The sequence below is a fragment of the Schistocerca nitens genome, chromosome 1 (assembly GCF_023898315.1).
Source record: "Schistocerca nitens isolate TAMUIC-IGC-003100 chromosome 1, iqSchNite1.1, whole genome shotgun sequence".
In the NCBI taxonomy this organism is placed as follows: domain Eukaryota; kingdom Metazoa; phylum Arthropoda; class Insecta; order Orthoptera; family Acrididae; genus Schistocerca; species Schistocerca nitens.
The window spans coordinates 115,931,194-115,954,156 of NC_064614.1; the positions used below are offsets into that span (position 1 = coordinate 115,931,194).

General features: G+C 40.1%; 1 long non-coding RNA gene across 1 annotated transcript in view; it reads left to right on the forward strand.

The window, feature by feature from the left end:
- The first annotated feature begins 1,202 nt into the window (after window positions 1-1,202).
- LOC126234675 (uncharacterized) overlaps window positions 1,203-22,963 on the forward strand; it is a 55,625-nt gene continuing 33,864 nt past the window's right edge. Inside the window, exon 1 of the long non-coding RNA XR_007544761.1 lies at window positions 1,203-1,324. This is a non-coding gene — a long non-coding RNA (uncharacterized LOC126234675). The remainder of the gene's footprint in view (window positions 1,325-22,963) is intronic.

The following is a 22,963-nucleotide window of genomic DNA, read 5'->3' on the forward strand; positions in this document are numbered from 1 at the left end:
CGGTTCACGTCCACGCTGTCGCGGCATGCTACCAGTGTTAAAGACTGCGATGGAGCTCCGTATGCCACGGCAAACTGGCTGACACTGACGGCGGCGGTGCACAAATGCTGCGCAGCTAGCGCCATTCGACGGCCAACACCGCGGTTCCTGGTGTGTCCGCTGTGCCGTGCGTGTGATCATTGCTTGTACAGCCCTCTCGCAGTGTCCGGAGCAAGTTTGGTGGGTATGACACACCGGTGTTAATGTGTTCTTTTTTCCATTTCCAGGAGTGTAGATCCATTTAATATGACTGTATTTACTCTGGACGTCTCTACTGGAAATTCGGGTAGTGGTTGGTTTACTCTAGCCATCGTTCGTTGTAAAAACGCCTCCCATCCCGGACTTGAATCTTTCGCCGTGCTGCTAGAGCGACTACTGCACGCGTACGGGATAAATCTCGCCTGCTTGTGCCAGCAGATTCTAAGTCCGTTGTCAGCGAGTGACGTAATCAAGGTCACTTGTCTCCTATATAAGCGGGCAGTGCACGCCAGCAGAACCATTCGACTGAAACATCAATTTATTTAACTTGTCGAATGTTTTATAAGGTGACGTGATAAGACACCCAGAAGGATTTTGCATAATCGACACTGCCCACGTATTTATATCTGCCCTTTGACAAAGTTTCTTGTATCAGTCGATATTCCCACTTTCTTTCCTGCTCCCCTTACATATTTTCCACACCGTGACATGTGCCCACAACGCCGCCGGACCACATTCAATCCAACTTTTGCCACTGGACATAATATTTAGGCTCATCAATGTACTTCATCATCTTTGATTTTTAGAATCTTTCCTTTCCGCGTCTTAGCTGTCTATTTTTACTCTCCTTGATAGCATCACACATTAAACTCTGTCAGTTTTATCTTCTCCCACTGTTCTGCTGTCCATGTTTCACATCTTTGCAGATCTGTATTTTACAGACAAGAACTTTTTCAATACCATATCATTATTTGACATTAGTAAGGCACCCTTCGTTAGTTTATTTAACACACCTAACGATCTCTTATTGTTCAGATTTCCTTGTGTATTATGTGAAATTTTATCCATGGTTGCTACTGTATTTTGTTGGTGGCTGCATGATGCGGAAGCACGAATGGCTATTTTGAAAACTAAAAAAAAAAAAAAAAGCTTCGGTGCCTGCATTATCTCTGGTAGGGTCGACCCGGGAATTTTGCATGTGTACATTGTTGGTTCCGTGAACGTCAAATGCCGTAAGTGACTTGTAAAAACGCTGGTTGAAATACTGGAGCTGTTGTAGACAGTGTCGCTTGGATGCCTTTCAGCGGTAAATATCTTCAGTTATTTGCTAGTTAAATAATTTCTCCACAAGGTGCGACATAGTTGCCAATAGAACAAGGATCCAGAATGTGAAGAATATGTCGTGTATTTCCGTCCATGAGTTATTGTCAGAGACGGTAATAAAAGAAATGTATCCTATAAATAATTTCCCACTTAAACCTGTGGTGGTAGCTACCACTAATGGTTCGCACTATTATTTTTTTGAAACGAGTCCATACGTTAATAACCCATTATTAAGGAATTCCTTCAGAGTGCGTATATCATAGCGGAGATCTTATTCAGTTGAATAGGTTCTTTTTTTTTTTTTAAAGTGCTTTTTAAAACAACTTGTAATTTACCGTGCTGTCGTATACTGCTTGCCTTTACTCATTAGTCATTTGTTGGAAGTTGTTCATTTACTTATGAAAGCATGACGTTGGAACACTTTAATTTTATATAGGCCTATATGTTAAATAAGCTTGAAAAATGTTACGCCTAGCATTCACGTAATTTACAAGGTATCATAAAGCAAAGTCCTGTTTGATGGCAGACAGAAAGACCTTATGTGCATAATTTTCGCTTCCACAAACGTAGCTTAGGTTAAAGTTGTTATAGTTTCGGTAATATAACCGCCCCTACCCCAAGTAACTTGAAATCTTGCGGCTGAGAAGTCATCAGCAACGTAGCCTGATTTTACCATATGCGTCATAACTAGCTTTTAGTTACAAAACTAAAACTGCACAATAAATTCAGAATGCTTATATTAGCGGACAAACCTCGGCAGAGTATTTTTTACAAATTACGAATATATTTTACATGAACTACAAAAAATTTTAGGGGGAGACCGCCACTTAACTCGTACTGGGTTTGTGATATGAAATAATGTATCTACATATATTTTTAAATTCTTATGCTATGTGGATACTAGTCACCCATTCCCTATATGCAAAATAAAATTGAGTTGTCAACAGTGATGGAATGAGGCCTAAATGTGTAAAGCTGGGTTGCTCATTCTCACCACTTGTATTTAGTTTGTACTATATATTGAACATACAATGAAAAAAACTGAGCAACTATATGAGGATGATGGAATAAAGAATTGAATGAGCTGAGTGAGGGGGGGGGGGGGGGCGGAATACAAGGCAGATTGTTAATAAAGTAGGTTGTTAAACTGGACAGAAGAGGTCTTGCAGACAACAGGAGTGAAGGACTGTCAAACCAACTGTGTGTTTGATGAGGAAAGTAATAGCAGCTTACATTGACCTAAAAGTGCATACTTAGTACTGTTATCCAACTAAATATTTATTAACTGTCATATAGGCCCTAATGTGGATCCTTCTGTTGACCACCAGTCTCACTTCTTGATCTAATGGGAAACATTAGACAGATCCTTACTTAACATGTGCGTAACTTCACCTGTCGTACTGTAATGATTGGAGGGCAATCAAATGAGATAGTTTTGTTAGTGGAGGGTGGGATGAAATACCCTGTGAAATGTTATTAAACGTCTTTTCTGAAACCTACATAGAAGAGATAGTCCAGAACTTTCATCATGGTGAAAATATATTAGATCTAATGGCAACAAATAGATCTGTCTTCTTTGAGGATGTCCTCAACGAAGCTGGTATTGGTGACCATGAGGAAGCTGTAGCAAAAATGTGTACCAAAGTATAACTAAAACAAGTTGAAAGATATGTACTTTCTGTAAACTAGATAAAGAAGCGGTAGTGTCATACCTCAGTGAGGATGTTGAAACTCTTAGCTCAGAACAGGAGCATATAGAGGAACTATGTAGAACTACTAGTCATTTTTTCCTGTTCTGCTTGCAAATAGAGTGAGGGAAAGACAACATTCCTCCGTATGAGCCCTAAATGCTCATATCTTATCTTTATCGTCCTTACACACAATGTATGTTGGCATCAGTAGAGTTGTTTGACAGTCAGCTTCAAATGTCAGTTCTCTAAATTTTCTCAATAGTTTTTCTCAAAAAGAACTCCCACCCATGGATTCCCATTTGATTCCCAAAGCATCTCCATAACACTTAATATGTTGTTTGAATGTACCGGTAACAAATTTAGCAGCTCGCCTCTGAATTGCTTTGATGTCTTTCATCAATCTGACCCGGTACGGATCCCAAACACTCGAGCAGTACTCAAGAATAGGTCGCACCAGCATCCTATATGTGGTCTCCCTTACAGATGAACCACTCTTTCCTAAAATTCTCCCAATAAACCAAAGTTGAACACTTGCATTCCCTACCACAGTTCACATATGCTCGTTCCATTTCATATCACTTAGCAACATTATGCCCAGATACTTGAATGATTTGACTGTGTCAAGCAGGACACTAGTAATACTATGTCCGAACATTGTTCTTCTTACTCATCCTCATTAACTTACATTTTTCCACATATAGGACTAGCTGCCATTCGTCACACTAACTGGAAATTTTGTCTAAGTAATCTTGTATCTTCCTACAGTCACTCAACTTCGACACCTTACCGTACAGCATGGCATCATCAGGAAACAAACACAGATTGCTGCCCACCCTGCATGCCAAATCATTTATGTATATAGAGAACAACAGTGGTCCCATCACACTTTCCTGGGGCACTCATGATGATACCTTTGTCTCTTAAGAACACTCACAATCAAGGACAGCATACTGTGTTCTATTTCTTAAGAACTCTTTGAGGCACTCGCATATCTGTGAACTTATTCCATACGCTTGTACCTTTGTTAACAGCCTGCAATGGGGCTTCGTGTCAAATGCTTTCCAGAAATCTAGAAATATGGAATCTGCCTGTAAGTGGTGAATATAAGGGTATATTGCAACCCCTTTCATGCTGCTCCCATAAGAATTGAGAAGACAATATCAGACTAATTACAGTACACACATAGGCCTTCAAGCAATCATTCTTCTGGCAGTGCGTCTGTGAATGGAAAAGAAGAAAGGACTGATAATTAGTACAATGGGATACATTCTCTGCCATGCATTTCATAGTGGTTTGCAGAGTGTAGATGTAGATGAACTCTTCTACAAATTGTTAACAGACAGTTAAGTTCAGCTAAATATTGCACTTGCAGTCTGCGAACTGAATTGTTCTTTATCATTATATATCATACATACCCCATGAACCGTGGACCTTGCCGTTGGTGGGGAGGCTTGTGTGCCACAGCGATACGGATAGCCGTACCGTAGGTGCAACTACAACAGAAGGGTATCTGTTGAGAGGTCAGACAAACATGTGGTTCCTGAAGAGGGGCAACAGCCTTTTCAGTAGATGCAGCGGCAACTGTCTGGGTGATTGACTGATCTGGCCTTGTAACATTAACCAAAATGGCCTTTCTGTGCTGGTACTGCGAACAGCTGAAAGCAAGGGGAAATTATAGCCGTAATTGTTCCTGAGGGCATGCAGCTTTACTGTATAGTTAAATGGTGATGGTGTCCTCTTGGGTAAAATATTCCGGAGGTAAAATAGTCCCCCATTCGGATCTCTGGGCGGGGCTACTCAAGAGAACGTCGTTATCAGGAGAAAGAAAACTGGCATTCTATGGATCGGAGCATGGAATGTCAGATCCCTTAATTGGGCAGGTAGGTTAGAAAATTTAAAAAGGCAAATGGATAGATTAAAGTTAGATATAGTGGGAATTAGTGAAGTTCATGGGCAGGAGGAACAAGACTTCTATTCAGGTGAATACAGGGTTATAAATACAAAATCAAATAGGGGTAATGCAGGAGTAGGTTTAGTAATGAATAAAAAAAAATAGGATTGGGGGTAAGCTACTACAAACAGCCTAGTGAACGCATTATTGCGGCTAAGATAGACACGAAGCCCACGCCTACTACAGTAGTACAAGTTTATATGCCAACTAGCTCTGCAGATGACGAAGAGATTGATGAAATGTATGATGAGGTAAAAGAAATTATTCAGGTAGTGAAGGGAGACGAAAATTTAATAGTCATGGGTGACTGGAATTCGATAGTAGGAAAAGGAAGAGACCGTAGTAGATGAATATGGATTGGGGGCAAGAAATGAAAGAGGAAGCTGCCTGGTAGAATTTTGCACAGAGCATAACTCATTCATAGCTAACACTTGGTTCAAGAATCATGAAAGAAGGTTGTATACATGGAAGAAGCCTGGAGATACTAGAAGGTATCAGATAGATTATATAATGGTAAGACAGAGATTTAGGAACCAGGTAAGACATTTCCAGGGGCCGATGTGGACTCTGACCACAATCTATTGGTTATGAACTGTATATTAAAACTGAAGAAACTGCAAAAAGGTGACAGTTTAAGGAGATGGGACCTGGATAAACTGACCAAACCTGAGGTTGTACAGAGTTTCAGGGAGAGCATAAGGGAACAATTGACAAGAATGGGGGAAAGAAATACAGTAGAAGAAGAATGAGTAGCTTAGAGGGATGAAGTAGTGAAGGCAGCAGAGGATCAAGTAGGTTAAAAGACGAGGGCTAGTAGAAATCCTTGGATAACCAAAGAAATATTGAATTTAATTGTTGAAAGGAGAAAATATAAAAATACAGTAAATGAAGCAGGCAAAAAGGAATACAAACATCTCAAAAATGAGATCAGCGGGAAGTGCAAAATGGCTAAGCAGGGATGGCTAGAGGACAAATGTAAGGATGTAGAGGCTTATCTCACTAGGGGTAAGATAGATACTGCCTACAAGAAAATTAAAGAGACCTTTGGAGGAAAGAGAATCACTTGTATGAATATCAAGAGCTTAGATGGAAAACAAGTTCTAAGCAAAGAAGGGAAAGCAGAAAGGTGTAAGGAGTATATAGAGGGTCTATACAAGGGTGATGTACTTGAGGACAATATTATGGAAGAGGATGTAGATGAAGATGAAATGAGAGATATGATACTGCGTGAAGAGTTTGACAGAGCACTGAAAGACTTAAGTTGAAACAAGGGCCCACGAGTAGACAACATTCCATTAGAACTACTGACAGCCTCGGGAGAGCCAGTCCTGACAAAACTCTACCATCTGGTGAGCAAGATTTATGAGACAGGCGAAGTACCCTCAGACTTCAAGAAGAATATAATAATTCCAATCCCAAAGAAAGCAGGTGTTGACAGATGTGAAAATTACCGAACTATCAGTCAAGTAAGTCACGGCTGCAAAATAGTAACACAAATTCTTTACAGACGAATGGAAAAACTGGTAGAAACTGACCTCTGCGAAGATCAGTTTGGATTCTGTTGAAATATGGGAACACGTGAGGCAATACTGACCCTACGACGTATCTTAGAAAATAGATTAAGGAAAGGCAAACCTACGTTTCTAGCATTTGTAGACTTAGAGAAAGCTATTGACAATGTTGACTGGAATACTCTCTTTCAAATTCTGAAGCTGGCAGGGGTAAAATATAGGGAGCGAAAGGCTATTTACAATTTGTACAGAATCCAGATGGCAGTTATATGAGTCGAGGGTCATGAAAGGGAAGCTGTGGTTGGGAAGGGAGTGAGACAGGGTTGTAGCCTATCCCTGAAGTTATTCAGTCTGTACATTGACAAAGCAGTAAAGGAAACAAAAGAAAAATTCGGAGTAGAAATTAAAATCCATGGAGAAAAAATAAAAACTTTGAGGTTCGCCGATGACATTGTAATTCTGTCAGAGACAGCAAAGGACTTGAAGAGCAGTTGAATGGAATGGACAGTGTCTTGAAAGGAGGATATAAGATGAACATCAACAAAATCAAAATGAGGATAATGGAATGTAGTCTAATTAAGTCAGGTGATGCTGAAGGAATTAGATTAGGGAATGAGACTCTTAAAGTAGTAAAGGAGTTTTGATATTTGGGGAGCAAAATAACTGACGATGGTCAAAGTAGAGAGGATACTGGCAATGGCAAGGAAAGCGTTTCTGAAGAAGAGAAATTTGTTAACATAGAGTATAGATTTAAATGTCAGGAAGTCGTTTCTGAAAGTATTTGTATGGAGTGTAGCCATTTATGGAAGTGAAACATGGACAATAACTAGTTTGGACAAGAAGAGAATAGAAGCTTTCGAAATGTGGTGCTACAGAAGAATGCTGAAGATTAAATGGGTAGATCACATAACTAATGTGGTGGTACTGAATAGGATTGGGGAGAAGAGGAGTTTGTGGCACAAGTTGACTAGAAGAAGGGATCGGTTGGGAGGACATGTTCGCAGGCATCAAGGGACCACCAATTTAGGATTGGAGGGCAGCGTGGAGGGTAAAAATTGTAGAGGGAGACCAAGAGATGAATACACTATGCAGATTCAGAAGGATGTAGGCTGCAGTACGTACTGGGAGATGAAGAAGCTTGCACAGGATGGAGCAGTGTGGAGAGCTGCATCAAACCAGTCTCAGGACTGAAGACCACAACAACAACAACAACAACAACAACAACAACAAAGTTTTGTTGAGAACAACATATAGAAGCATGTGCCTGTCTGCTTAAACTGAAGGAGGGCTCTTTTATAATTGTAACAGTATATAGGTCCCCTTCAGGAAACTTTCATTTATTCCTGGAAAACTTGGATGCCTTGTTGTGCTATCTGTCAGATAGGGGAAAGCAAATTATTATTTGTGGGGCTTCAATGTTGATTCACTGAAAAAGTGTGATAGAAAGAATGACCTGGAAGTCTTGCTCGGTTCTTTCAATTTGACATGTGTCATTAATTTTCCTACTCGGGTAGTAAAGGACAGCAGCACATTGATAGATAGCACTTTTTAGACCAAGACAGGTTTAAAAACATAAATTCTTGTCCTGTTGAGAATGGCCTTTCTGATCATGGTGCTCAGCTAGTTACAGTATATGAGATAGCTCCATTCAGTAATTCAAAACTACCCTCCAAATTTGTGCATTTAATTAATGACTCAACAATTAGAAATTTCAGAGAAAATCTTCAGCAGTTAGACTGGGATGAGGTGTAGAAGGAACCCAATGCTAATTTAAAATATACCTTATTTCATGATACACTTGTAAGAGAATTTGTAAACTGTTTCCCCAAGGAAGTAGTTAAATCTAATTATAAGAAACCATGCAAAGAACCTTGGCTTACTAAAGGAATAAAAATATCTTGTAACCACAAAAGGGAATGGTATCTAACAACAAGAAAGAGTAATGACCCAGAAACATTATAAAAACTACTGTGCTACATTAAGAAAGGTTATTAAAAAGTCCAGAAACATGTGCATCATGTCTAAGAGTAATACAAGGGAGACAGGGCAACCAAGAGTACAGGATGACTGCATCACCATCAAAGCGAATGGAAACTTGACAAACAACAAGCTGGAAGTCGAAAACATTTTGAATTATCATTTTTTAAATGTTGTGGAGAAAATAGGATCTAAATGTTCATTAGAAGAAGAAAGGCAGTTAATGGAAGAGGCCTTACCCCCACCATTTGATACAATTGAAATTCCACCCACCTTTCCTTTTGAAATCAGGAAGATAATAAACACTCTCAAGAATAAAAGCTCACATGGAATTGATGGCATTTCCAGCAGGATAATAAAAGCTTGTTCCCAAGAAATAAGTGGGTTTCTTAGTCACATATGTAATAGCTCTCTGAAGCAGGGTATTTTCCCAGATAGACTGAAGTATGACATTGTTAAACCACTGTATAAAAAAGGGGATACATCTGATGTCAACAACTACTGCCCAATCTCTCTTCTGACTGCCTTATCCAAAATTCTTGAAAAAGTAATGTATTGTAGAGTAGCTTCACACCTTTGTAAAAATAAAGTTTTAACAAAATGTCAGTTTGACTTGAAAAAAGAGACAGCATTGGTCGTATATTTTTTACTATTGCAAAATCGATTTTCTGTCACTCAGTGACAGAAAATCTATTTTGCAATAGTAAAAAATATACGACCAATGCTGTCTCTTTTTTCAAGTATACCTGTTATCTGGTCGTAGTGCACAAGACAACATGGAGTCGCCAATCAATAAAATGTCAGTTTGGTTTCCAGAAGGGTTTTCAACGGAAAATGCTATATATACTTTCACTAATGAAATATTAAATGCTCTGAGTAACCGGAAGTCACCCGTTGGGATTTTTTGTGATCTCTCAAAGGCTTTTGCTTGTGTAAATCATGGAATACTTCTAGATAAGCTCACGTACTGTGGTGTGAATAGGACAGTGCTCAAATGGTTTAAATCATACCTAACTGGAAGAGTGCAGAAAGTTGAAATAAGCAGTTCACCTAATATGCAAAAAAACTGGAGATTTCTCAAACTGGGGAACAATAAGGAATGGGGTGCTGCAAGGTTTGGTCTTGGGTCCTCTGCTGTTCTTAATATTATTAATGACTTACCATTCTATATTCACGAAGTTGCAAAGCTGGTACTTTTTGCCGATGATACAAGTATAGCTATCACACCCAACAGACAAGAATTAATTGGTGAAATTGTAAACGACGTTTTTCAGAAACCATTAAGTGGTTTTCTGCAAATGGGCTCTCATTAAACTTGGACAAAACACAGTATATACAGTTCCTCACAGTAAATGGAATGACACCATTAATAAATATAGACTTTGATCAGAAATCGGTAGCTAGGGTAGAATATTCAAAATTTCTAGGTGCATGCATTGATGAGGGGTTGAAATTTGTGAGTTCAGCTACTTATGCTATTAGGGTCATTGCAAATTTTGGCGATATACATCTCAGTAAATTAGCTTATCACACCTATTTTCATTCTCTGCTTTCGTATGGCATCGTATTCTGGGGTAACTCATCATTGAGTAAAAGAGTGTTCATTGCACAAAAGCGTGTAATCAGAATAATTGCTGGAGCTCATCCAAGATCATCTTGCAGACACTTATTTAAAGAGCTAGAGATCTTCACTGTAACCTCAAAATATATATATTTACTTATGAAATTTGTTATTAACAATCCGAACGAATTCAAAGTAATAGCAGTGTACATGGCTGCAACACTAGGAGAAAGGATGATCTTCACTACTCAAGGTTAAATATAACTTTGGCTCAGAAGGGGGTAAATTAGGCTGCCACGAAAGTCTTGGGTCACTTGTCTAGTAGCATCAAAAGTCTGACAGATAGCCATATAGCATTTAAAAGGAAATTAAAAGAATTTCTTAATGGCAACTCCTCCTACTCATTAAGTGTCATGTAATATTTTGTATAATGTAATATCTTGTATAGACACCTTTTATTAACCTGACACATTCCACATCATTACAAAGTGTCGTATTCATGATTTCTGGATCAAGTACTAATCTAATCTAATCTCCAGGAAGTAATATAGATGTCAAACAAATGTTGTCAGTGTTCTGTTATCTTTCTGTTTGCACACTGTGACATCACATGCCACAACTTCATTATGTCACAGCTCTAAGCAGACATCTTTTCTTATGCTGCTTATCTTTATCATCATAACCAAGATAGACACAAAGGCAAGACCTAATATAGCAGCACAAGTACAGGGCTATTACAAATGATTGAAGCGATTTCATAAATTGACATACGGTCATGACACACTACAGTTACGTAGAAAAACTCATAAAGTTTTGTTCGGCTGAAGCCGCACTTCAGGTTTCTGCCGCCAGAGCGCTCGAGAGCGCAGTGAGACAAAATGGCGACAGGAGCCGAGAAAGCGTATGTCGTGCTTGAAATGCATTCACATCAGTCAGTCATAACAGTGCAACGACACTTCAGGACGAAGTTCAACAAAGATCCACCAACTGCTAACTCCATTCGGCGATGGAATGCGCAGTTTAAAGCTTGTGGATGCCTCTGTAAGGGGAAATCAACGGGTCGGCCTGCAGTGAGCGAAGAAACGGTTGAACGCGTGCGGGCAAGTTTCACGCGTAGCCCGCAGAAGTCGACGAATAAAGCAAGCAGGGAGCTAAACGTACCACAGCCGACGGTTTGGAAAATCTTACGGAAAAGGCTAAAGCAGAAGCCTTACCGTTTACAATTGCTACAAGCCCTGACACCCAATGACAAAGTCAAACGCTTTGAATTTTCGGCGCGGTGGAGATCATGATCAGCAATTCATGTCATGGCTTCCACGCTCTCCCGACTTAACCCCATGCGACTTCTTTCTGTGGGGTTATGTGAAAGATTCAGTGTTTAAACCACTTCTACCAAGAAACGTGCCAGAACTGCGAGCTCGCATCAACGATGCTTTCGAACTCATTGATGGGGACATGCTGCGCCGAGTGTGGGAGGAACTTGATTATCGGCTTGATGTCTTCCGAATCACTAAAGGGGCACATATCCCCCGAACATTTGTGAATGCCTAAAAAAACTTTTTGAGTTTTTGTATGTGTGTGCAAAGCATTGTGAAAATATCTCAAATAGTAAAGTTATTGTAGAGCTGTGAAATCGCTTCAATCATTTGTAATAACCCTGTATATGTGTCTGTTAGCTCTGCAGATGATGATGTTGATAGAACGTGTGATGAGATAAAATAAAGTATTCAGTTTGTGGTGGGAGACACAAATTTGTGATGTAGTATGGTAACGAGAGAGAAAAGGAAAGATAGTAAAACATTGACTGAGGAACAAGAAACTGCCTGGTAAATTTTTCACAGAGTACAATTGAATCATGGCAGACAAACTGAATTAACAATCGTGAAAGAAGGTTATACATATGGAAGAGATCTGGAGACAGTGAAAAGTTTCACATAGCTTGCATGATAGTGAGACAGATTTTGAAACTAGATTATAAACTGAGTAATATTTCCACAGGCAAATGTGGACTCTGTTGTGGCACACAACACACACTGGTTTTATAATCTTTTTATTGGTATATTACAGCACACAATGGCACAGTGTATGATCCTGAAACTGCTCAGAGGTGTTCAAGATCAGTTTATTTATTTATTTTATTTATTTTGATCCAACATCAACTGATTACAAAAAAAGGTTTTTTTTGTTCCAGTCTTCTGGATAAGTCAGAGCCTTACTTACTAGGGTTGCATATTATTGGCTGGCACTTTTATCTACACAACTTTTTCTAAATTTAGTTGAGAGAACAGAGTTACATATAGGGTCTATACAGAAAAAAAGTTGTTATTGCCATAGTTAGATTAAGGAGTCTACAGTTTGTAACAGTATTCATATCTGACATTCAAATATTTACAGTTTGTGACACAGTCTAAGACCTGAGATTACATATATTTTTAGATAGATGGTCTTCCATCATACGAATGTACTAAATCTAGAAACTCATCTATTGAATATAAGGGATTGTTTAGGAGCCATAATTTTAATTTCATTTTTAGTTTTGTAATGGGCAATTTGGAGATATTAGGATGGAAGCAATTCAGTAGTTTTATGCCTGCATAGTGAGGGCTTTTCTCATAAAGTGTTGTTCTATGAGAGATGATGTGGGGTCTCTCTCTACCTCTAGTGTTGTGATCGTGTATTTCTTTATTAAGTGTTTTGTTACTGTTTACTGCCATAATGATTATCTTCAGCACATACAGGTTATGAACAGTTAGTATTTTAAATTCTTTAAACAAATTTCTGCAGGACTCTCTGGCACATTTCGTTCCCATAATTCTAAGTGCCTTCTTTTGTAAGGTAAGTACACTTTTCATATTACCTTTACTGCTGGATCCCCATACCTCTATCCCATAACATAGATGGGATTCAAATAGTGCAAAATATATTTGCCTCGGAGTGGTGATGTTGCAAAAAGTGTCAGTTTTCTTAGGACATATATGGTAGTACATAGCTTTTTGCAAATATCATTCACATGATCAGACCAGTTTAACTCAGCATGTAGTGTCAGGCCAAGAAATTTGGTCGAGTATTGTTTTTTAATTTATTCGTCATCCATTAAGATTTGGTTTTCATGAGTTTTTTGCCTCCCAAGATCAAATTCAATATAGACAGATTTATTTGTGTTTAATTTTAGTTTCTTTTCATTAAAATACTGCAGAATTAAGCCTGCTGCAGTATTGGATTCCACTCTGACCTGTGAATAGCTTGGATTGCTGCATATTAATGTGGTATCATCTGCATACAAGATAGCTGTTGCATGGTTTGTTATGGACTGAATATCATTTATATAGATAATAAAAAGAAGTGGTCCTAATATTGACCCCTGTGGGATACCAAAATTTATGTCAGTGGTGTTTGATTTGTATGTTCCCTCTGTAGTGCTAATAGACATAAACTGCTTCCTATTTGTCAAGTAGGACCTCATCAGATTATGGGCTGTGCCTCGAATGCCATAGTTCCACAGTTTGTCCAGCAATATGGTCGTATCAACACAGTCAAATGCTTTTTGTAAGTCTAGAAAGATGCCACATACATGTTCTTTATTATCTATTGCTTGAGTGACACCTTCGATTAAGTTTGATGCTGCTGTAATGGTGGATGACCCCTTGACAAACCCATACTGCCCCTTAGAAATCACTTTTTTGCATACCAGGAAGGTCCAGATTCTTATGTATATTACTTTCTCAAAGATTTTGGATATTATTGGAAGAACAGAAATGGGTTGAAAGTTTTCTTCTTAATTCCTGTTTCCTTTTTTGAAAATAGGCACAACTCGGGCAATTTTCAACTCATCTGGAAATAGACCATCTTCCATATGAGAATTGATAACTGTTGATAAAGGTGATGCAATTTTATGTATACATTTCTTAAGAGTATCCAGACTAAGACCATCATATCCTGCTGCATGGGAATTCTTTAAGCTACTCACTATTTTAATTATTTCTTCTTTACTTGTTGGCATCAAAAATATACTTCCTGACACTGGTGTATTTATGATTTTTAAGCTGATTGTTTATGCTGGAGCCAACAGAAGCAAAGTAATTGTTAAATAGATCTGCTATCTTATTCTGATCAGTTTCTATTGTGCCGTTTATCAGCAAGTGATTTTCAGTTGTATGGTTCCCAGATTTACCTATTTCTCTATTTACTAGTGACCAAGATGTTTTGGAGATATTATTTGAGTTCTGAATGACACTTTCAAAATGTTTCTGTTTTTCTGAAATTAGGAGGTCTACATAGTATTTCTGATACTTTTTGAATTCTTCTTTTAATTTTTTATTGCTCTAGTCATTTAACATAGCATACTCATATCATCTTAGTTTTTCTCTAGCCTCAGTGACTGAACTTGATATCCAGTTTCGGGTTACAGCATGTGACTGAATTCTCTTTTTTATTAATGGGCAGGCTTGATTAAGAATGTAGAATAGTTCACTTGAGAATTTGCCATAACTATGAAGTGTCGTTAGAACACTGTTCCAATCCACATTCCTTAGCATATTATTCAACTGAGTTATATTTTGCTCTGTATTCACCCTAATATATCTATAGCAACTGTGTGTGGGAACCTTTTTTATGTGCACACTTAGTTCTACTGCATGGTGGTCTGACAAAGCACTTATAATAACAGAAGATGTAAGATCGTAAAGATGAATTCCAGTGATTATGTTATCTATTGCAGACTGGCATGTCTCAGTCTCCCTGGTTGCAGTGTTTATCAGGTATCTTACGTTATATTCAAGCAGAGTATTCTTGAATAGTCTAGTGTGTAACTTATCTACTAATACATTTATGTTGAAATCTCCTATAATTACTAACTTGTTCAGGTGTGATATAAAAACATTCTCTATCATGTCACAAAACATTGTTAAGAAAACTTCGAAGTTTCCACCTGGTGGTCTATATAAACATATAACATAAATTTCATCATTTGGTATCTTTATACATGCTGCACATAATTCAATTGTCCCTTCTAATGAATATTTACTTACATTTACAGAATTAAAATCAAATGTGCTCTTAACATACATTGATACACCCCCACCTCTGATTGTAGATCTGCAAAACTTGTTAGCTAGTACCATGTTTAGAGGTTTAAAAAGTTCTAATTTGGCATCAGATAGCCAATGTTCACTAATACCAAGTACATCAGGCATAGTTTCATTTACAAACATGTCTAATTGTTCATATTTCTTGCTCAAGCCCTGTACATTCTGGTGGATTATTTTAAAGTTGTAAATACCTTGTTGTAGATTTCTCTGCTTTACTGTCTTAAATAAGGTATTTTGTGGTGTCATACTCCGTTCCTTGCCCTGGCGAGGTACCAAAAATCTGCCAGAAGGACAGGTTTTCTGCACCTTGTAGGTCGTTCACTGGGATATGGTGAGTTGCTTGCTGCTGCTGCTGGTGTAGCTCCCGGTGTCATTGATGCTGTCATTTCTGTTGTTGTTGTTGTTGTTGTTGTTGGTGATGATGATGGTGTATCTGTTTCTGATACTTCAGGTGTTGGTTCTGTTGTTTTTGATATGCTTCCTTGTGAACTACTAGCACTTGGTGTGTTTTCTTGCAATGTCAGATCACACTTGTCTTGTAGTGGTGATGCTTCATTTTCAGATTCACCAAGTAGTTTGTGCGTCTTGTCCTTGAGGGGAATTACGTTTGAAGTGTCACAACTTAGTTTCGTGTTGGCATTTACTATTTCTATTATTTTTGCAATTACAAAATTTTTTCCTAATCTATTTAAGTGGAAACCATGTCTAGTATGGAATCTCCTTCCTAGTTTGCTTATATCAATGAAAGTCACATTTCCGAATCGTTTGCATATCTGTTTCATCTCACTATTTGCACTTTCCACTTCTTTGTTAACGCAGGACCATTCCGCTAGGTCATGACGATGTGGTACTGAAAATACAATGACGTTAGTACATCTTAGTTCATACAGTCGCCGTTTTAGTGAAAGCAACAGATCTTGTTTTTCGTTTCTTGCGACGTCGTTTGTTCCCACCAGGAAAACGGCAAAGTCTTTGTTGCTTAATGTGGGAATTTTTTCGTGGCTTATTGCAGTTGCTGTGCAGAATTTCGCACCTGGTTTCACCATGGAAGTTAAGTTCACATTGCTTTTATTACGAAAGTCAGTAGCTACGTTTCGCCCTTGGCTGTCTGAATATATTTCGATTTTTGTAATTGTTTTGGAGCTACAAAATGTAGGCCTAACTGAGTTGTTTATTTCCTCTTTCTTTTTCACAGAAGCCGATAATCCATCGGAACTACATAAGGTCGGCAGGTGTTTGTTTACTAAATTTATGTCGGATTTCTTATTTTTCTGCGTCAACGAATTCAATGTCCAAATCTTGAGAGTTGCTTAAAAGTAACAGTTCATGGCATATCATAGACTGTGTAACAATGTCCAAATCTTGAGGGTTGCTTAATAAGGAACAGTTCATGGAACATCATAGACTGAAGCTGGGAGTCTCACACTGACCTAGATTTAGACAAGTGTAGACATCATTGTTGTTGGTGGTGCTAGTTTTGAGTGGGCATGCACAGTTGGTACTATAGACTTGCTCTGGAGGCAGACTGTGGAGCCTCTGCTGTCGAAACCTGCATCCATGGCTAGCAAGCCTTAGCCCAGTGCCTAGAGTAACATCTGTTGTCTGGCAGTGCAGCTGCTTCTCTGTGCGGCTAGCATAGCATATGGATCTGCAATGAGGCGTATGGCAAAAGGTAGTGGTACCTGCGGGTTTACTGCACTGACCCTAGCTTATTAATCATGATGCAAAATCATATTTTTATATTCGCTCCCATCTGAGATAACTAACCCCAAACTTTACAAAAAATGAAAATTTTCAAATTTCAAAACTTCATAAAAAATTATGGAAACATTTGTAAGTGTTCTTGCTCTATATGAGGCTAGTAGTGTATGATATCTAACTATAGCAAAAAATTGACTCTCATAAATCACTCCTTGTTTGTTATTTTTGGGCCTAAAAAGCGGATTTTTGAAAATTTGGATACCAGACTTTGGAGGTCATTTTGACTAGTTATTTTTGAATTTAGGGTATTTTGTGTAATAGACACTATTGTAGAGGACACTTTTCTAAAAACAAACATGTCAATTGCAATGTTGTAACTTAACCCAGTGCAGAGATATTCAAATTTTCGTCCAGACTGAAAAATCATCGCACCCCTACAAATAAAAATGGCCGCCATCCAGTAAAGGTGCAAGATAAATTATTTTAAAAAATTGTTTTGAACGTCTCAAATATAGGGCAATCACATATAAAAAAATGAAAATATTTAAAAGTGGTCAAGCAACCATCACTGGACCACTTCATATGGATTAACCCATTGGGCAGTTTGTTTATATATCCTGAGGTCATCTACACTCCTGGAAATTGAAATAAGAACACCGTGAATTCATTGTCCCAGGAAGGGGAAACTTTATTGACACATTCCTGGGGTCAGATACATCACATGATCACACTGACAGAACCACAGGCACATAGACACAGGCAACAGAGCATGCACAATGTCGGCACTAGTACAGTGTATATCCACCTTTCGCAGCAATGCAGGCTGCTATTCTCCCATGGAGACGATCGTAGAGATGCTGGATGTAGTCCTGTGGAACGGCTTGCCATGCCATTTCCACCTGGCGCCTCAGTTGGACCAGCGTTCGTGCTGGACGTGCAGACCGCGTGAGACGACGCTTCATCCAGTCCCAAACATGCTCAATGGGGGACAGATCCGGAGATCTTGCTGGCCAGGGTAGTTGACTTACACCTTCTAGAGCACGTTGGGTGGCACGGGATACATGCGGACGTGCATTGTCCTGTTGGAACAGCAAGTTCCCTTGCCGGTCTAGGAATGGTAGAACGATGGGTTCGATGACGGTTTGGATGTACCGTGCACTATTCAGTGTCCCCTCGACGATCACCAGTGGTGTACGGCCAGTGTAGGAGATCGCTCCCCACACCATGATGCCGGGTGTTGGCCCTGTGTGCCTCGGTCGTATGCAGTCCTGATTGTGGCGCTCACCTGCACGGCGCCAAACACGCATACGACCATCATTGGCACCAAGGCAGAAGCGACTCTCATCGCTGAAGACGACACGTCTCCATTCGTCCCTCCATTCACGCCTGTCGCGACACCACTGGAGGCGGGCTGCACGATGTTGGGGCGTGAGCGGAAGACGGCCTAACGGTGTGCGGGACCGTAGCCCAGCTTCATGGAGACGGTTGCGAATGGTCCTCGCCGATACCCCAGGAGCAACAGTGTCCCTAATTTGCTGGGAAGTGGCGGTGCGGTCCCCTATGGCACTGCGTAGGATCCTACGGTCTTGGCGTGCATCCGTGCGTCGCTGCGGTCCGGTCCCAGGTCGACGGGCACGTGCACCTTCCGCCGACCACTGGCGACAACATCGATGTACTGTGGAGACCTCACGCCCCACGTGTTGAGCAATTCGGCGGTACGTCCACCCGGCCTCCCGCATGCCCACTATACGCCCTCGCTCAAAGTCCGTCAACTGCACATACGGTTCACGTCCACGCTGTCGCGGCATGCTACCAGTGTTAAAGACTGCGATGGAGCTCCGTATGCCACGGCAAACTGGCTGACACTGATGGCGGCAGTGCACAAATGCTGCGCAGCTAGCGCCATTCGACGGCCAACACCGCGGTTCCTGGTGTGTCCGCTGTGCCGTGCGTGTGATCATTGCTTGTACAGCCCTCTCGCAGTGTCCGGAGCAAGTATGGTGGGTCTGACACACCGGTGTCAATGTGTTCTTTTTTCCATTTCCAGGAGTGTATTCAAGTCCTTTGGTGGAGCAAGTAGTGTTACTCTGTGAGCAGGTACGAGTGTTTGTTCATTACATTACAAGCCTCTGGAAGTCATATTAAGATGTTTCACACACTAAAAGACTCTCTGGGAGACCAATTGCAAGGCCTGCTTAGTTTGTCAGACAGGTTTCAGACAGTGTCTGTGGTTGGTAGATCCAGATCCAGCTGCAGTTGTTTTTGCCCTGTTTTGGAGACAGCATCTTGGCTGCAGGGTCCAGACATTCACAGAGGTTGGTATTTTTGGTAGTTGGTACTCCAAACCTAGTTGCCTGGTGTAGCCTCTTAGGGTGCCAAAAACAGGAAAAAATCCAGTTTGTACTCTTTGTAAATCAGCCGATCATGCCATGGAATGGACCCTTGTGGATGCCGTGGAGAGAACATGGTGTAGCTGACTGCAGATGGTCACTCATGTCGGTACCAACAATGTGTGTCGCTATGGATCAGAAGGAATTCTCTCTGCTTTCTGGTGTCTCTCTAAAGTGGTAAAGACAGCCAGTATTGCTTGCAAGATGAAGTGGAGCTCTTCATACGCAGCATCATTGACAGGACTGATTGTGGACCTTTGGTACAGAACTGAGTAGAGTGTCTGAATCAGTGGCTCAGTTGGTCCTTTAGACTACAGTTTCCTTGATTTATGTCATAGGATGGAGAGATGTTGGAATTCGCTTAATAGAGCAGGGTTCCACTACACATGGGAGGTAGATACATGGATACCTGGGTAACAGGGGCTTCGTGGAGTGAATGGGAAGTTTGTTTTAGGTTAGATGGTCCTGGAAAAATACAAAGAGGTGTTCAGTGCCAGAGTGCAGGTAAACCACAGGATGAGAGTATACATAGGAAATATTAGTATTATAGCCAAAATTGTCATAGCTGTGTTAGGAAAGAACAAGAACGCCACTCATTCGCAGAAAGCACTGAAGCAGAAATTGTTCTTGGTACCGAAAACTGGCTAAAGGCAGATATACCGTAAGTTCAGCTGAAGTTTTCATCTGGGAACTAATGAAGTTCAGAAAGGATGGCCTATGCTCAGATTGTGATGCTGGGTTTGTTGCTTTTAGAAACTTTATCTTGTTGTGAAACTGAAGTAGATAGTTGGTCTGATGGAAGTAGTGAGCTGGATATTAATTGTGATGTGGTCATTTTGATTCTGATTTATTAGATCTCAGACTGAATAGTCGAAGCCCTCAAGATGAATGACCCGTATGTGTTACCCTGGATGCAGGAAGATGTCTTCACTATGCTGGTTGCAAAGGATCGGACATGGCAGAATTTCCGATGCAGTGTTCCGGAAAGCCAGAAACTATCACCATAAATCACTAGCAGTCTTGGCAACAGCTTAGTACATACCCTGACATCCACTGCCTGTGACAATTAAAAAACCATAAAAAGCAATTTCAAAGGCTCAGTATAGTTAATAAAATGCTTCCCTGAGGCAGCCTGCCATAAAACTAATAACCACATTTGTGAGTACGATTAAAGAATGGCTTCCAAATTTACAAATGCAATGGGCACATCATAAATAAGTGTAATAGTACTAGTTACCACATTAAAACTGCAATAATAAACATATGAAACTATTTGGTTCCAGAGATCTTTTCAAGTCTCAGACTTCTATGATGCATGATGACCGAGTTTAGGGAATACCAAGTGGGCTGAGGCATGGAAGGGAATTGGGATTGAGGAGGGCGTGCAAAGGTTGTTTGTGCAGTTGTGCCAAGGTGGCGTAGTGGTTGGTGCATCTGCCTATTGAGGTGGAGACCTGGATTCGAATCCCAGCCTTAGTACAAATATTCATTAATTGTTTCAGTCTGCATACATACATTATTTACTAAACAAATTATAAAAGAATAAATTAGCTGGTAATAATAAAATAACTTCTAAAATGCCCAAGGCAGCCTTGGCAACTGTTAACAAATCTTAATTGAAAACCTCTGAGAAGGCAATAAGCTAGGCTTACTGTACTAAAACACTCAAACTACAACTGCTAGGACTATTAAAAACACAACAAAGATCAGGATAGTAATTGTAATTTTCATCACGTAATGCCTTTAAGACTGGGCTGCTCAGAACTGCACAATTTACAGTTCACTGTGCCAGTGCATTACAGTCACACACAGAACCCCCGGTTTGTTTAGGATAAATGGACAGCCTTGCCACCCTAAATGACTACAATTTTCATTCAGTAACGCCCATAAGCCTGGGCTACACACAACAGCACAATTCACATTCCAGAACACCGGCACAATACAGTTATAGACAGAGAGCATAGCTTTGCTTAGAATAACAGTGTGGCCTCACTGCCTTAACTGCCTACCTGCTTTGTAAAGAGATTACCTGTGTGTAGCTTCTGTCAGTTGTTGCGTGCCATTGTATAATCAGACAAGTGTGTGCTGTGGATTAAACACGTGTAGTGTGACCTCACCCAGACTAATAATTACAGTCAAACCACTATCTCGGATTTAATATCTAGCTACAGTGATGTACCACTGCTATTTCAACCCAGGATTAATATAACTTCTTTCAATAAGATACCACACAGAAAACTGCCACAGAAGAGGGAACATTTGTACGACACCAGATTTTTGAAGTCAAATAAACAAGGCAGATGCCACTCAGTCATGACCAGACCCAGCTCTTAAGACAATTCTACTCCTGGAATTGCCTAATTGTTTGACATGATGATTCAGACTCACAACAATCTTTCCACACTACAAGTTCTGCTGGCTCATTTCCAAACAGAGATCAAGTGATTACACTGTGTCAGACATACTTAAATAAACAATTACAGAAAATGATCAGATTGAGAATGTCAGAAGCCCCAAGTCGTTATAGATAGCAGGTGTTCAAAACACCATGATACTCGACTGTGTAGCTCAACTACGTGAACTAAGCATTAATCAATGCTCAGTCACAAGCAAAACCAACTAAACACCAGCTAACCTCATTTTTCCAATCAGATCTTAGTGTAACACATAGCAGCAATTTCAGGTAAAGTTGTACTTCGTGGCAGTGTGACCTCTGCCACTTATTTCTTGTAAATGGTGACTGGGTTGTAACCCGGTAAATAACAAACACCATTAACCACTGTGCCAGCAATAGTGCAACAAGCTGCAAACACATGAACCACCACTCGCAGTGACAGGACCATTCAACAATGGACTGCACTGAACTGTAGCTGCATTGTGATCTGGCAACAGACCAATCAAGTGATGGCAGCTAATCAATGATGGTGGTGATGATGATGATGATGATGATGATGATGATGATGATGATGACAGTGAGGTCCCATACTTTGAGGAGCGTAGGGGACAATGTGGGAGACCTGCACCACTGACTAGGCAAGGTCCTAGAGGAGGTGGTTTGCCATATCCATCCTCCGACCGTAATGGGGATGAATGATTATGATGAAGACGACACAACACCTAGTCATCTCGAGGCGGGGAAAAATCCCTGACCCCACCGAGAATTGAACCCGGGACCCTGTGCGTGGGAAGCGAGAACACTACCGCAAGACCACAAACTGCAAACATCGTCAAACCTTTTACCAAACTCTAAACTGCCGAATTGCAATCGCGTCTTGGGGAACCAAACAGTTTGCAGGTCTACGGCAAATGTCAAACTCGGCATCTCCCCACCAGAGCCCCTAGACACTGCTGTTATTGTGACCACAAGCGACAAGCCACTGAGAGCCTCCCTGGCAGCATTTCATGCCTTATAACCACTCTGGAGTGATCCCAGGTGCGTTTTTATTCTTTATTTTAATTCATTGATGAACACTTGTTTAAGTGCTGTAGATTCACCTGTCTTTATGAAAAAAATTCAGGGCGCTAGCAACTTAGCTTGTACGGGCGCAAGTAGGGAAGCAAATAACTCATCCTGTTTGGTGACAATGGGTCTAGTATTTCAAGTTTTGTATAGTTTAGGGTTTCGTGTCATCTCTCTCTAAAAGTGTAGGTGATTTTTGATAACTTAGGAGGTGGCTCATAAATCTTGTTGTATGTATAACTGAACACATACATTTGTTGTAATTTTAGTCTTGTACAGTAGGTCAGTTCTTT